The following is a 12,678-nucleotide window of genomic DNA, read 5'->3' as shown; positions in this document are numbered from 1 at the left end:
GCATTCCCAGACAGACTTCCACAAAAAAAGGAAGGGAGCTGGCAAAAAAAAGATTAGCACAGAGCTAGGGTGAGGAAGGCAAAGCTCCAAAGCTCCAAAGAGAGAGGGGGCTGACCTCACCACTCTGGATTTCACGGTCCAGTAGGAAAAGAGAAGCCATTCTAGGTTATTTCTTTTCTTTTCTTTTTTGAGACAGAGTTTCACTTTGTTGCCCTGTGTGCATCATAGCTCACAGCAACCTCAAACTTTTGGGCACAAGCAATCCTCTTCCCTCAGGCTCCCTGAGTAGCTGGGACTACAGGCGTCCAACACAATGCCTGCCTAGTTTTTTTAGAGACAGGTTTCCCTCTTGCGTGAGGCACTGTGCACAGCCCATTCTGGGTATTTCAAGTAGAGGGAATTGAATGTTGGGAATCTGTTGTGAAGAAAAGAGTAGAGAAGCAATAAAGGGAATGTGGAGGCTGTGCAGAGAGTAGCACCAGAAGGAAGGAAGCTGCTACCATCCCCAGGCCAGAGGAACAAAGGGAGGAGGGAGTGGTTTGCCGGCCACCCCTGGATATCAGCACCATGTTTTCCCCACCATGTTTCTCAGCTGGGGGTGGAGAGGGGGAGGGGGTGGGAGTGTTTGCTGGCAAGAACTTCCCCATTGAGTGCAGACTTCTCTCCCTGGATGCAGGGCACAGATGACCAGGAAGCCTACTGTTTCCCTGCCCAGCTTGCCTGGGAGCTAGAGAGGCTGGAGCCTGTGCTGTTGCCCCTACTGTGTCCAGAGGGAGCACCCAGTGCTTGCTGAGCCCAAACACCAGGGACTTGGGGAAAGAACTGAGGACCAACGCTCTGGATACCCAGGAAGTTGAAATCTTCATCACATGGGCAACACTTGTGGCTCAGAGCATAGGGCACCGCTCTGGAAACCCAGGAAGTTGAAATCTTCATCACACGGGCAGCACTTCTGGCTCAGTGCATAGGGCACTGGCCCCATATACTGAGGGTGGTGGGTTCAAACCCGGCCCTGGCCAAACTTCAACAAAAAAATAGCCGGGTGTTGTGGCAGGCGCCTATAGTCCCAGCTACTCGGGAGGCTGAGGTAAGAGAATTGCCTAAGCCCAGGATTTGGAGGTTGCTGTGAGCTGTGTGATGCCATGGGCACTCTGCCGAGGGCAATAAAGTGAGACTACAAAAAAAAATAATAATAATAATAAATAAATTAATTAATTAAATTAAAAAAGAAATCTCCATCATTTGGGTAGAGTCCAAATGGCACCAACCCTCAATCAAGGTCATGCAGCCAATTTTCAATCTACCAATGAGCCCGCAGATCTTTGCTGAGTATCTGCTGTGTGCCAGGTTATGTTGTTACCTTAGTTTTACCTGACTCCAAACCTGTGATGTAATTTCAGTTTTATAGATGGAAAAACTGAGGTTCTCAAGGCTCAGGTCACTTGCCCAGAGTCCCTACACTAAGATGGGGCTGCGCTATTTTACATTTATTCTCTCACTGCCCTGTGATGCAGGCATGGAAAACCCTCGGCATTCACCATTTCAACATTTGGGATTTCAAACGTTTGAGAGTAACCTCAATGTCGGGAATTTTCTGTCAATTACAGCATTGCTGAGGCATGAATTGAGACCTGCATAGGTCAAGGCTTGTGGCAGAAGGGAGTCATTGATTTGAAGGCTTAAAGGCGGTGAAGCAGGCTGGGCTCTTTACCAGCGTTCCCAGGAGAAGGCACAGGGGACTCTCAGGCTCTGGGGCCAGGTTACCTGACCTTCTCCTATACAGTTGTATGACCTTGAGCCAGTTCCTGGACCTTCTCAGCTGTAAGGTGAGATTCATGAGACCAAACTTGAAGAGTTTATGAAGACTGTGATCATAAGTGTGAAGGTCTTGATGCTCCTGGCACACAGTGGGTGCTGTTAGGACAATGATGTTGATTGTTGTCCTCACAAATGGAGGCACAATTCAAGGCTTCAGGATGGGTCATGAGGCCTGAGTCAGTAGGAGCTCCAAAAACAGGCAGGGTGGTCCCATGGGGTCAGGTGGCCAGGAGGGCCTACATCAGTGAGCCATCAGGGTCAGGCAGGTGAGAGGGGCTGAAGTGTATACTCAGGGGCTCTGGCTGTTGGGATTGCAAAGACCTGGACGGGAATGGCAGCTCTGCCTTTTCCTGGTGGTATGACCTTGTATAAATTACTTCAAGGGTACTTACATCCCTCACCTGTAAAATAGGGTGACATCAGTGCTCATTTCCTAATGTATGTTGAAAAGAATCAATGCAGTAGGGCGGCACCTGTGGCTCAAGGAGTAGGGCGCTGGTCCCATATGCCGGAGGTGGCGAGTTCAAACCCAGCCCTGGCCAAAAACCAAAAAAAAAAAAGAATCAATGCAGTAATGTTCCTGAAGCACCTGCAACATGCTTGACACACTAAGTGCTAAACTAACATCAGTAGTTACTTTCATTTATTATCAGTGGTCACCACCAGTTTCATCAGGACTGGACCAGAGCTTCAGGGAATGAGTGCAAGGTCACGGCTCACCCATGACCCCAACAGTGCTTCCTGGGCCCCAGCAGCTTCAGACCCCACTTACTCTCCTCTAATCCCTATAGCAGGAGGCTATTTTCCACCACTTCCCATCAAAATTGGCTTAGGGGAGTGGCGGAGGACTCCTGATCTCGGCACTCCTGCTGGCTCCAGCAGCCCCTCTGAGGTCAAGTAGAAAATGGGTCTGGGTACACAGTTTGTGACCTGCTAGTTCCCTCTACCTGGCCTCAGCCCCAATGGCACTCTGCAGAGGCCCTGAGCCCCTACCTGAAGTAGGCCTCGGATCACATCACCCTGCCTTTCTGACCTCCAGGCACATATCAGGATCTGGAATTATCTTATCAGCCTGGTTATTTGTTGCAGTCTACCTCTCCACACTAGGAGGGAAGCATCTCAAGGCAGGGGTCTTTCTGTATCTTAGAGCCTAGTTTGGTACCGAGCACGTAATAGAGACTGGTAAGCATTTGCTGAATGAATGAATGATGACCAGAGAGGCAGAAGGTTATGCTGGTGGGAAGCACGGGAATGAGGGACAGAGAACTGCCGTGTCACCCTGAACCCCATCTCCCCACTGTAGCATGCAGTGTTTAGGGAGATGAGCTTCAAGAACCTCTTGCGTTCCAACACCCTATGCCTCTGAGGGAGTCCCCACCAAGCTGCAACTCTAGGAAGCCTTCTTGGCCACAGCCTAGCAGGAAGTCACCATGACGAATGCAAACAGGACTATTTTGAAATATTTTCTTAGATTGGCTGTGTCTAAGCCTTGAGTGACTAAGCCCAGAAAATTCTCTCTTCTTTTGGGGCCACATCTCATAGCACACGACTTGGGGTATGAATACACAAGTACCACACAACTCAAAGAAGCACACAAATGTAGACACCCACCTACCCACCCGTACACACTCATACACTCAATCTGCATGCACACACAGTTACACCTACATGCACACCCTTACATACACTTGCTCACATTGCATGACACGGGGGCTCACACGCACGCACTCACGTACATCCTTACATAGACTCACATTCACACACAGGCTCTTATACACGCACACAGTCACCCACTTGTGTGTGCAGTCACACACACTCACACACTCAGTGCATACTGCCGTATGTGTACTCATTTGTACCACTCACACCCACACGATGCTCACACACTCATATATTCACACATGCTCATATGCTTTCACTTTACACACAAATGCACTTACACAGTCTCACACACACGATCATACACTCATCCTGCACACACAGTCTCATACAGGCGCACACTTTCACACTACCCACATGTACATAGTCGTATCTACTGTCCCATGTGCTCACTCGTGCAGTCACACACAGACTCAGTCACACACACATGCACACTCACACACTCGCACCCACACTCACGTGCCCCTTTCAGTCACACAAGGCCACCCTCTGCCTGTCAACAGCTTGCCCCTCCAGACCTGCCCAGCCCTGGCCTTGTCTGATGGCTGCTCCCTGCTTTCTTTTCCCTCTTGGTTCTATTTATTTTTCTTAGCCACAATGAACATATTTGGAGAAGGATCTATTTTCACCCTATCTGGAAACATATTTCCCCTCGGCCATGAGTTGGGCAGATCAGCAAGAAGACTCTTGGCTGCTGTGGTGTGGGCTGAGAAAGCTGGGAACAAGCCAGATGGAGACAGAGAGTCCCAGGGGTGGGAGGGCTTCCCAGGATGGCCTGGCAGCCTGAGCTGGGGCTGCTGTCTCTGAAATCCTCTTTGGGTAACCTTGAATTCAGGGAAGCTGCTCTCCATAGAGGCAGCTGTGTGGGGAGTCTGGCCTCCCTCTTTGCTCCTTCCATCTGATCCGGCGGTATCCCTGGCTCCTATCACCTCTCTTTTCTATAAGAGAGAAGAGCCTTTATAAATTGTCTCATCCCTCTCAGATTTTAGATAACATGCATTAGAGTGAGTGAACATTTCTTTTGCCCCAACCTGTGCAAAGCCATCTGCCCGTGTCATCTCATTTTAGCCTCATAGGCACTTTGAGAGATTGCGCCATTATCCTCTCATCTCACAAATGCATACAGCATACAGCAGTGGGGGAAGAACAGAGTCCTTCTGTCTTCCTGCTGCTCAGGCCCCAGCAGCCTCTCCGTCTCCATCACTCACCCTGCAGAGCTGGGTGGCTGGAAGCTGTGTGGCTGGCCCTGGCTGGGTGATAGTGGATTTAGACAAGGATTCCTGAGGGTACACACCCAAGGGGTGCCTGCTTTGTTGGTGACTTGGGTGACTGCTACACCAGTCAGCTTCTAGCTGCTGGGTACTGATCACACTGGTGTCAGGTGTAGCAGGGCAGGCCTCTGAGAGGGTGGATCGCACACACAGAGCCTCTGAAACCCGAAGCCTTTGTCCAGTCTGTACCTCCTCCCCTCTTGGAGCAGTGTCTCTTTCTTCATACCAATGTTCCCTCATGACAGCCCTGGGAGGCAGAGCAGAGCAAGCCTTCATGGAACAAGCAGAGTCCCCAGCTTTGCATGCCTCTTCTTGTCCCCCTGTATGTTGGCAAAATTAAAAGAATTTTAAGATGGGCTGAGGTTTTAAATAGACGTGTCTCTAAAAAATATTCAAATGACCAATTAGGCCACAAAAAGATGTTCAGCATCACAAGTCATTAGGGAAATGAAAATCAAAGCCACTATGGGTTACTACTTCATAACCAGAAAGATGGCTATGACCAAAAAGATGAAAAATAATAAGTATTTGTGAGGATGTGGAGAAATTGGAGCCCTCATACACTGCTAGTGGGAATGTAAAGTGTTGCAGCCACGGTGGAAAACAATCTGGCACTTCCCCAAGTGGCTTAGCATGGCATTGCCACAAGACCCAGCAATCCCAGCTCCTAAAGAATTTAAAACATATGTCCATGCAAAACCCTGTACACAGATGTTCATAGCATTATTCATAATAGTCAATCCACATGTCCATTGACTGATGAATGGAAAAACAACTGTGGTATATCCATATAGTGGAATATTATTCAGCCTTTAAAAAGGAATGAAGTACTGATACATGTTTAACATTGATAACCTTAAAAACATGCTAAATGAGAGAATCTAGATGGAAAAGACCCTATATGTTTCTTCCCAGCAGTTTTTGGCCAGGGCTGGGTTTGAACCTGCCACCTCTGGTATATGGAGCTGGCGCCCTAGCCCTTTGAGCCACAAGAGTCGCCCAAGACCCTATGTTTTATGAGTCCTTTTATATACCATACCCAGAATAGGCAAATCTGAAGACACACAAAGTAAACGAGCAGTTGCAACAAGCTGGGAAGAAGTGGGACTGGGGAGTGACCCCTAAGGAGTATGAAGTTTCTTTTGGGGGGGATGAAAAGTATTGTGGAGATGGTTGTACAACTTTGCAAATACACATAAACTGAAACCCACTTTGGGCCCAGGCATGGTGGCTCACGCCTATAATTCCAGCACTTTGGGAGGCTGAGGCAGGAAAATCACTTGAGCTCAGGAGTTCAAGGGTCAGCCTGGGCAACATAGTGAAACCCTGTCTCTGCAAAGAAATTAAAATATTAGCCAGATGTGGTGTGCCACATGCCTATAGTCCCACCTACTCAGGAGGCTGAGGCAGGAAGATCACTTGACCCCAGGAGTTCAAGATTGCAGTGAGCTATGATTGTGACATTGCACTTCAGCCAGGGCAACAGAGTGAGACCCTGTCTCTAAAATGAACAAATCAATTGTATACTTTAAAATAGTGAATTTTATAGTGTATAAGTACTTCTTTTTTTGTTTGTTTGCTTGTTTTATGAGACAGAGTCTTGAGCTGTCACCCTTGGTAGAGTGCCATGACATCATAGCTCACAGCAACCTCCAACTTAGGCTCAAGTGATCCTCTTACCTCAGTTTTTCTATTTTTAGTAGAGATGGGGTCTCACTTTTGCTCAGGCTGGTCTTGAACTCGTGAGCTAAAGCAATCCCCTGCCCTGGCCTCCCAGAGTGCTAGGATTACAGGCTTGAGCCACCACGCTGGCCATATAATTACTTCTTAATAAAATATTTGAGTGAGGGGCGGCGCCTGTGGCTCAGTGAGTAAGGCACTGGCCCCATATGCTGAGGGTGGCGGGTTCAAGCCCAGCCCCGGCCAAACTGCAACAAAAAAATAGCCGGGCGTTGTGGCGGGCGCCTGTAGTCCCAGCTGCTCGGGAGGCTGAGGCAAGAGAATCGCCTAAGCCCAAGAGTTAGAGGTTCTGTGAGCCGTGTGATGCCACAGCACTCTACCGAGGGTGATAAAGTGAGACTCTGTCTCTACAAAAAAAAAAAAAATATTTGAGTGAGCCTGATAAGGAAGGAAAGGAAAGAGAAGAAGAGGGGAGGGGAGGGAAAGGAAGGGAAAGGGTAGGGAAGGGAAGGGAAAGGAAAAGAAAAGGAATCAAAAGAATCTCCATGGGGGCGGGAGTTGGAGGTCTAAAAATATTAAATGCTTTTCCAAGGTCACAGGGAGAAATGATGTCAGCCCTATTGATGCAAAGGTTGAAAATGACACTAAACAGCTCACTCTATATGTGCCTGGCAGTGTGGAAATCTCCACATGAGTTATCTCATTCAGTTCTTACCACAACCCATGTGACAAGTATTATTATAATCTCTACTCTACCAATGAGGAAGCAGAGCCACAGAGGGGTGAAGTGACTTGCCCGAGGCATTTGAGCTTAGGTGAGTCCATCTCCAGATGGTAGGGGAAATGGTTCTGTGTGACCCAGTTGGTTGTTTTCACGTGATAACCTGCATCTTCAATGCAAGAAGAAAGACAGGAATGCAAGCTGCTGGTGCTGCTGCAGTTGGCCACCTTCCAGGGGCCAGAGAGAGACACCCTGCTTCCCCACTGTACTCTGCTTCCAAGGCTGGGGCTCCAGCCTTCTTCAGAAGCTGGTGCTTGTGATAGTTTTTGAGAAACTGTCCCAGGAGAATCTGGGGCAACTCTCCATGTTGAGCTGCTGTTCTAAGGGGCAGGATACATAACACGCATGCAGGTTGGGGGCCTCAGGTAGCTCTGGCACAAGTTCCGGGGTGTTTTGGTAAACAAGGGCTGCCTCATTTCACCTCTGTGTGAGCTTTTACATGTGTAACCCTGGGTCCCAAAATCCAGTTCCTTCCTCCCAGCACATGAGAAGCCCTGGGAGTTGGAGGTGCCAGACTTAGGCCAGCTTTGAGTGTGCTGGGGAACTTCCTCACGAGGAACCAGGCTCAATACCAGCTCTGCTACCCACCAGGTGGGTAGCCCTGAGCAGGTCACTTCACTTTTCTTCATCTCAGTTTCTTCATCTGTATAATGGGGATGATAACTCAGGAGATCATTATACATTATAAGCCTACCTCATAAAATTGGGGGATGATTACTTGAGAGGATACACGGAACATGGGGACCTGACTCAGAAAAGACTCTACGATATCAACCATGATTATATTTATGGGGGTCATGGACTTAGAATCAGAATGCCCGAAGGCTGATTCCCTGGTCAGCATACATATTTGTATACTAGCAGGCATGCACCACGTGTGCACTTGCCTTCACGCCTTTACATTCATATTCACATATAAACTCACAAGCATGTCCACTCATATGCATATACACACAGCCATATGCAGACTTTGTCTATCTGAAAGCAGACTCTGGCAAATAGGTCTGCTCACAGATCCAAATTCACACTCACCTTTTCCCCTTGCATGTGGATACATGTACCTGAATTGTGTTCATTCACATGTGCAATTCACATATCCACACTCACGAACTTGCAGTTATCAGGACCACCAGCCCAGCACTGGCCACAGACTGGTATATGGAAGAACCTTTGAACTCCAGTGCAGCCACAGCCGACTCCTATGTGCTCCGACTGGCTCGGCAGGTTCCTTCCTCTGAGCCTTCCTTGCTACTGTCCTTTCTGCCTGGCACGTCTCTCTATTGGACCAAGCCCTCTTGCCCTTCACGCCTTTACATTCAAGATTCACCTCAAAAACCATCCCCTCTGGGAAAGCTTCTCTGATTCCCCAGCCAAAAATATCTGTCCCCCACCCTTGCCAATTTTTACCACCTCAGCCTGGTGTCACACTGTGTTCTCTCTAAGAGGAGAGATGACTGCCTGGGGGGCGGGGCAGGGTTGTGGCTCCCTCACCTGTGTGCCCCCTTCCAGTCCTAGCACAGGGGGCTGGCTCTGGAATGAGAAGCTGGGTTGAAATGAAACATGCTGGTGTGTGGGTGTCATAGGTTACTTTCTTCCTTCTGCACAGATCAATGCCCAGAGGAGCAGGCAAAGCCAGGGCCCTTGGCTGCTCACCTCAACCCACTGGCAGACCCTAGGGGCCCAGGGGCTGCATGTTGACCCTCCTGGCACTGAATTCCTCCAAGATCCTCACAGAGGCACTGCATGCATCCCCTGCTGCCCTGACCACTAGCCTTGAGAATAAGGACCCTTGAGGACTAGACAGCCTGAGAGAAGGTCTCAGGACTTGCTTTGCCTGCTTCAGGCAGACAGACTCTTCCAGCCCACTGGAGAAGGCAGCATTCCCAAGGTGCCTGAAAGTCCCCCCTCAGGCAGTGGTTCTTAGACCTTGGTCCATTGTATGAGAGGCAGATCCCTGATCCTACCCTAGAACTGCTGAGATAGAACCCAGGAATCAGCATTAACAATGAACAGTCTGGTTCAGTTCTGGTTAAGGGACTGAGAGGCACACTGCTTACTCCATATTTGGTACTGCCATTCACTAGTCCTTAGGCAAGTCTTTTAACTTCACTGAGCCTCAGCTTCCTGGTCTGTAAAATGGGGCTAATAGCATTGCCTACCTTGTGGGGTTGCTATGAGAGTTAAATGAGACTATGAAAGTGAAGTGTCTAGCACAGTGCCTGTGTGGACAAATGTGGACTGTCAGTATCACAGCCACACTGTCACACCCCAAGACTTTTGAGTGAGGAGCCTTGAGGTGCTACTTCAGGAGAGGCCCAGATGGAAGTCCTCAGGGCAGCAGAAAGCCTTGGCAGAGCAGGGCCCTGGCCCAGGACACTCCGCCACCTAGTGGCTGGTGTGTGGGACCACACCTAGGTCTCCTCCCTCCACTCAGCCGAGGTCCACTGCTCAGCTTACTGAGGCTTCTTCCATCTTGCCTCCCCTCTCACTGGTGGCCTCCCTCCCTGCCTTTCTGCTCTGGGAGCCTAACTGGCTTGGATCAGCCCAGGCACTTCCCTCCAGATTTATAACAAAATAGGTGGCTCAGGTCAGCGTTCCCTGGAAGGCAGGCTACCTGGTATAGAGGCAGGGGACAGGGAAGAAGCCTAGAGAAAACAGCTCCTTCCAAGACCACTAATTACAGTCTGGTGTCCTCAAGGGGTCTCCTGCTTCCCAAACTAGGTGACTCCCCAAGAAAGAGCCCTATTTACTTGTTTTTCTTCCTTTACTAGTCCCTCATTATTTGTTCATTCCAATAAATGAATTCCAATGTATTTATAAATGCATTCGTTCATTCACTACTGAAATGTTCACTATATGCCAAGTGCTGAGGATCAATTGTGATTACCAGCAATTGGCAAACTTTTACTGTAAAGGGTGAACTAGTATCAGGTTTCCAGATAAACCTTTTCTGCTATTGTAGTGGGAAAATAGCTGGTTTGCATAGTGATTTTTTTTTTTTTTTTGTAGAGACAGAGTCTCACTTTATGGCCCTCGGTAGAGTGCCGTGGCCTCACACAGCTCACAGCAACCTCCTTTTTTTTTCTTTATTTTTTTTTGAGACAGAGCCTTAAGCTGTCACCCTGGGTAGAGTGCCGTGGCATCACAGGTCACAGCAACCTTCAACTCCTGGACTCAAGCAATTCTCCTGCCTCTGCCTCCCAAGTAGCTTGGATTACAGGTGCCTGCCACAATGCCTGGCTATTTTTTGGTTGCAGCCATCATTGTTTGGCGGGCCCGGGCTGGATTTGAACCTGCCAGCTCAGGTGTATGTGGCTGGCGCCTTAGCCGCTTAAGCCACAGGCGCTGAGCCTGCCTAGTAATTTTTGGAGAGAAAGAAAAAAAATTTAAATACAAAAGAAAAAATAACTATTGACAACATGTAACCAAATAGGTTGATATGGCTGTGTTCCAATAAAACTTTATTTTTGGACACTTAAATTTGAATTTCATGTAATTTTCATGTCATGAAATATTCTTTCAATTTTTTCCAACCATTTAAAAATGAAAAATATTCTCAGCTTGCAGGTCATACAAAACAGCAATAGCCAGCTGGTGATAGCTTGCCAGCCCTAAGCTAAGCATTCCACAGGCCATAGAGAGTGCCACGTCCTGTCTGTGAATGACTCTAGCAGATTCAAGGCCCCTGGCAAGGCTCAGTGGGTGGGAGGGGAAGACTCCAAGCCCACTGCAGCTCAACAACTTCAGCTCTCTCAGACTACTCACTCCCTCTCAATTCTATATTGTGTTCTCTGTGGCTTAGATATGGAAACTCTTAGGTTTCCTACACAATCGGAAATGTGTGTAAGGGCAAAAATATTACTGTTTAAGCATTTGGAGTCAGAAAGGACCTGAGTTTAAATACCAGCTTGACCACCCCTTAACTGAACGGCCTTGGGTGAGTTGCTTAACATCCTTATGCCTCAGTTTCCTTACCTATAGGACCTCGCTCAGAGGTTATTGAGAGCATGAAGGAGTCAATACATGCATACACAGTGTTCAGCCAAGTGAGGTAGAATGAGGTAGAATGAGGATCCCAGGCCATGTCTGTTTGACAGTTGAAAGCTCATATTCTGAGACTCCACACTAAGACAGAGCTCATTTCACCTGGCAAGATGGGGCGTGTAGACTTTGAGTCCCAGAGTCTGCTTCCAGCAGCAGTAATGTGTCAGGAAGCATTTACGGGAGCCCTAGGAATGTTCCCTACCAGTATTGCAGGAGGCAAAATCAACCAGGCTGTACTCCTGCCCTCTTGGAACTCTTGGGCTGATTAGATATACATATTCATACATATTCTCTGTCTTCTTTTCTTTTTTTTTTAGAGACAGAGTCTCACTTTGTCGCCCTTGGTAGAGTGCCGTGGCATCACAGCTCATAGCAACCTCCAGCTCTTGGGCTTAGGCGATTCTCTTGCCTCAGTCTCCCAAGTAGCTGGGACTACAGGCACCTGCCACAATGCCCGCGCTATTTTTTTTTGTTGTTGTTGCAGTTTGGCCGGGGCTTGGCTTGAACCCGACACCCTCAGTATATGGGGCTGGCGCCCTACTCGCCTAGCCACAGGCATCACCCTAGTGTCTTTTTTTTTTTTTTTTTGAGACAGAGTGTCACTATGTCACCCTGGGTAGAGTGCTGTGGCATCACAGCTCACAGCAACCTCAAATTCTTGGGCTTAAGTGATTCTCTTGCCTCAGCCTTCCAAGTAGCTGTGACTACAGGCACCCACCATAATGCCCAGCTAATTTTTGGTTGTAATTGTCATCGTTGTTTGGCAGGCCTGGGGTGGGTTCAAATCCGCCAGCTCCAGTGTATGTGGCTGGCGACCTACCTGCTGAGTTACAGGCACTGAGCCTATTCTAGGGTCTTATAATGAAGACTGTCCTAAGAGCTGTAAGGGGGTACAAAGTGCTTTAGGGGCATTGTCTTAGTCTGCTTGGACTGCTGTTACAAAATATCATAGACTGAATGGCTTAAACAACAAAAATTTATCTCTCACAGTTTTAGAAGCTGGAAGTCCAAGATCAAGGTGCCAGCTAATTTTGTACCCAGTGAGCACCCTCTTCCTGGTTTGCAGATAGCTACTCTCTTGCTGTATCCTCACAGAGTGGACAGAGAGATCACCTTTCTCATATCTCTTTTTGTAAGGGCACTAATCCCAGTATGAGGGCACCACCCTCTTGACTTCCCAAAGGTCCCATTTCCTGATGCCATCACATTAGATATTAGGCTTCAACATATAAATTTTGACGGAACACAAGCATTTAGGTCCATAGCAGGTGCTAACTGTGAGTAGTCAGGACAGTCAAGACAGTGGGACCTTAGGGGGAGGACAAGAGGGTCTGTCAAGGAAGACACTTTGGATAGGGAGGGTGGCAGGAGCAAAAACCAAAGAGACAGGGCATGTTTGAGGACCAGTAAGGGCTACGAATGGCT

Source organism: Nycticebus coucang, chromosome 8 (assembly GCF_027406575.1).
Source record: "Nycticebus coucang isolate mNycCou1 chromosome 8, mNycCou1.pri, whole genome shotgun sequence".
Classification (NCBI taxonomy): Eukaryota; Metazoa; Chordata; class Mammalia; order Primates; family Lorisidae; genus Nycticebus; species Nycticebus coucang.
This window is presented reverse-complemented; position numbering follows the sequence as displayed.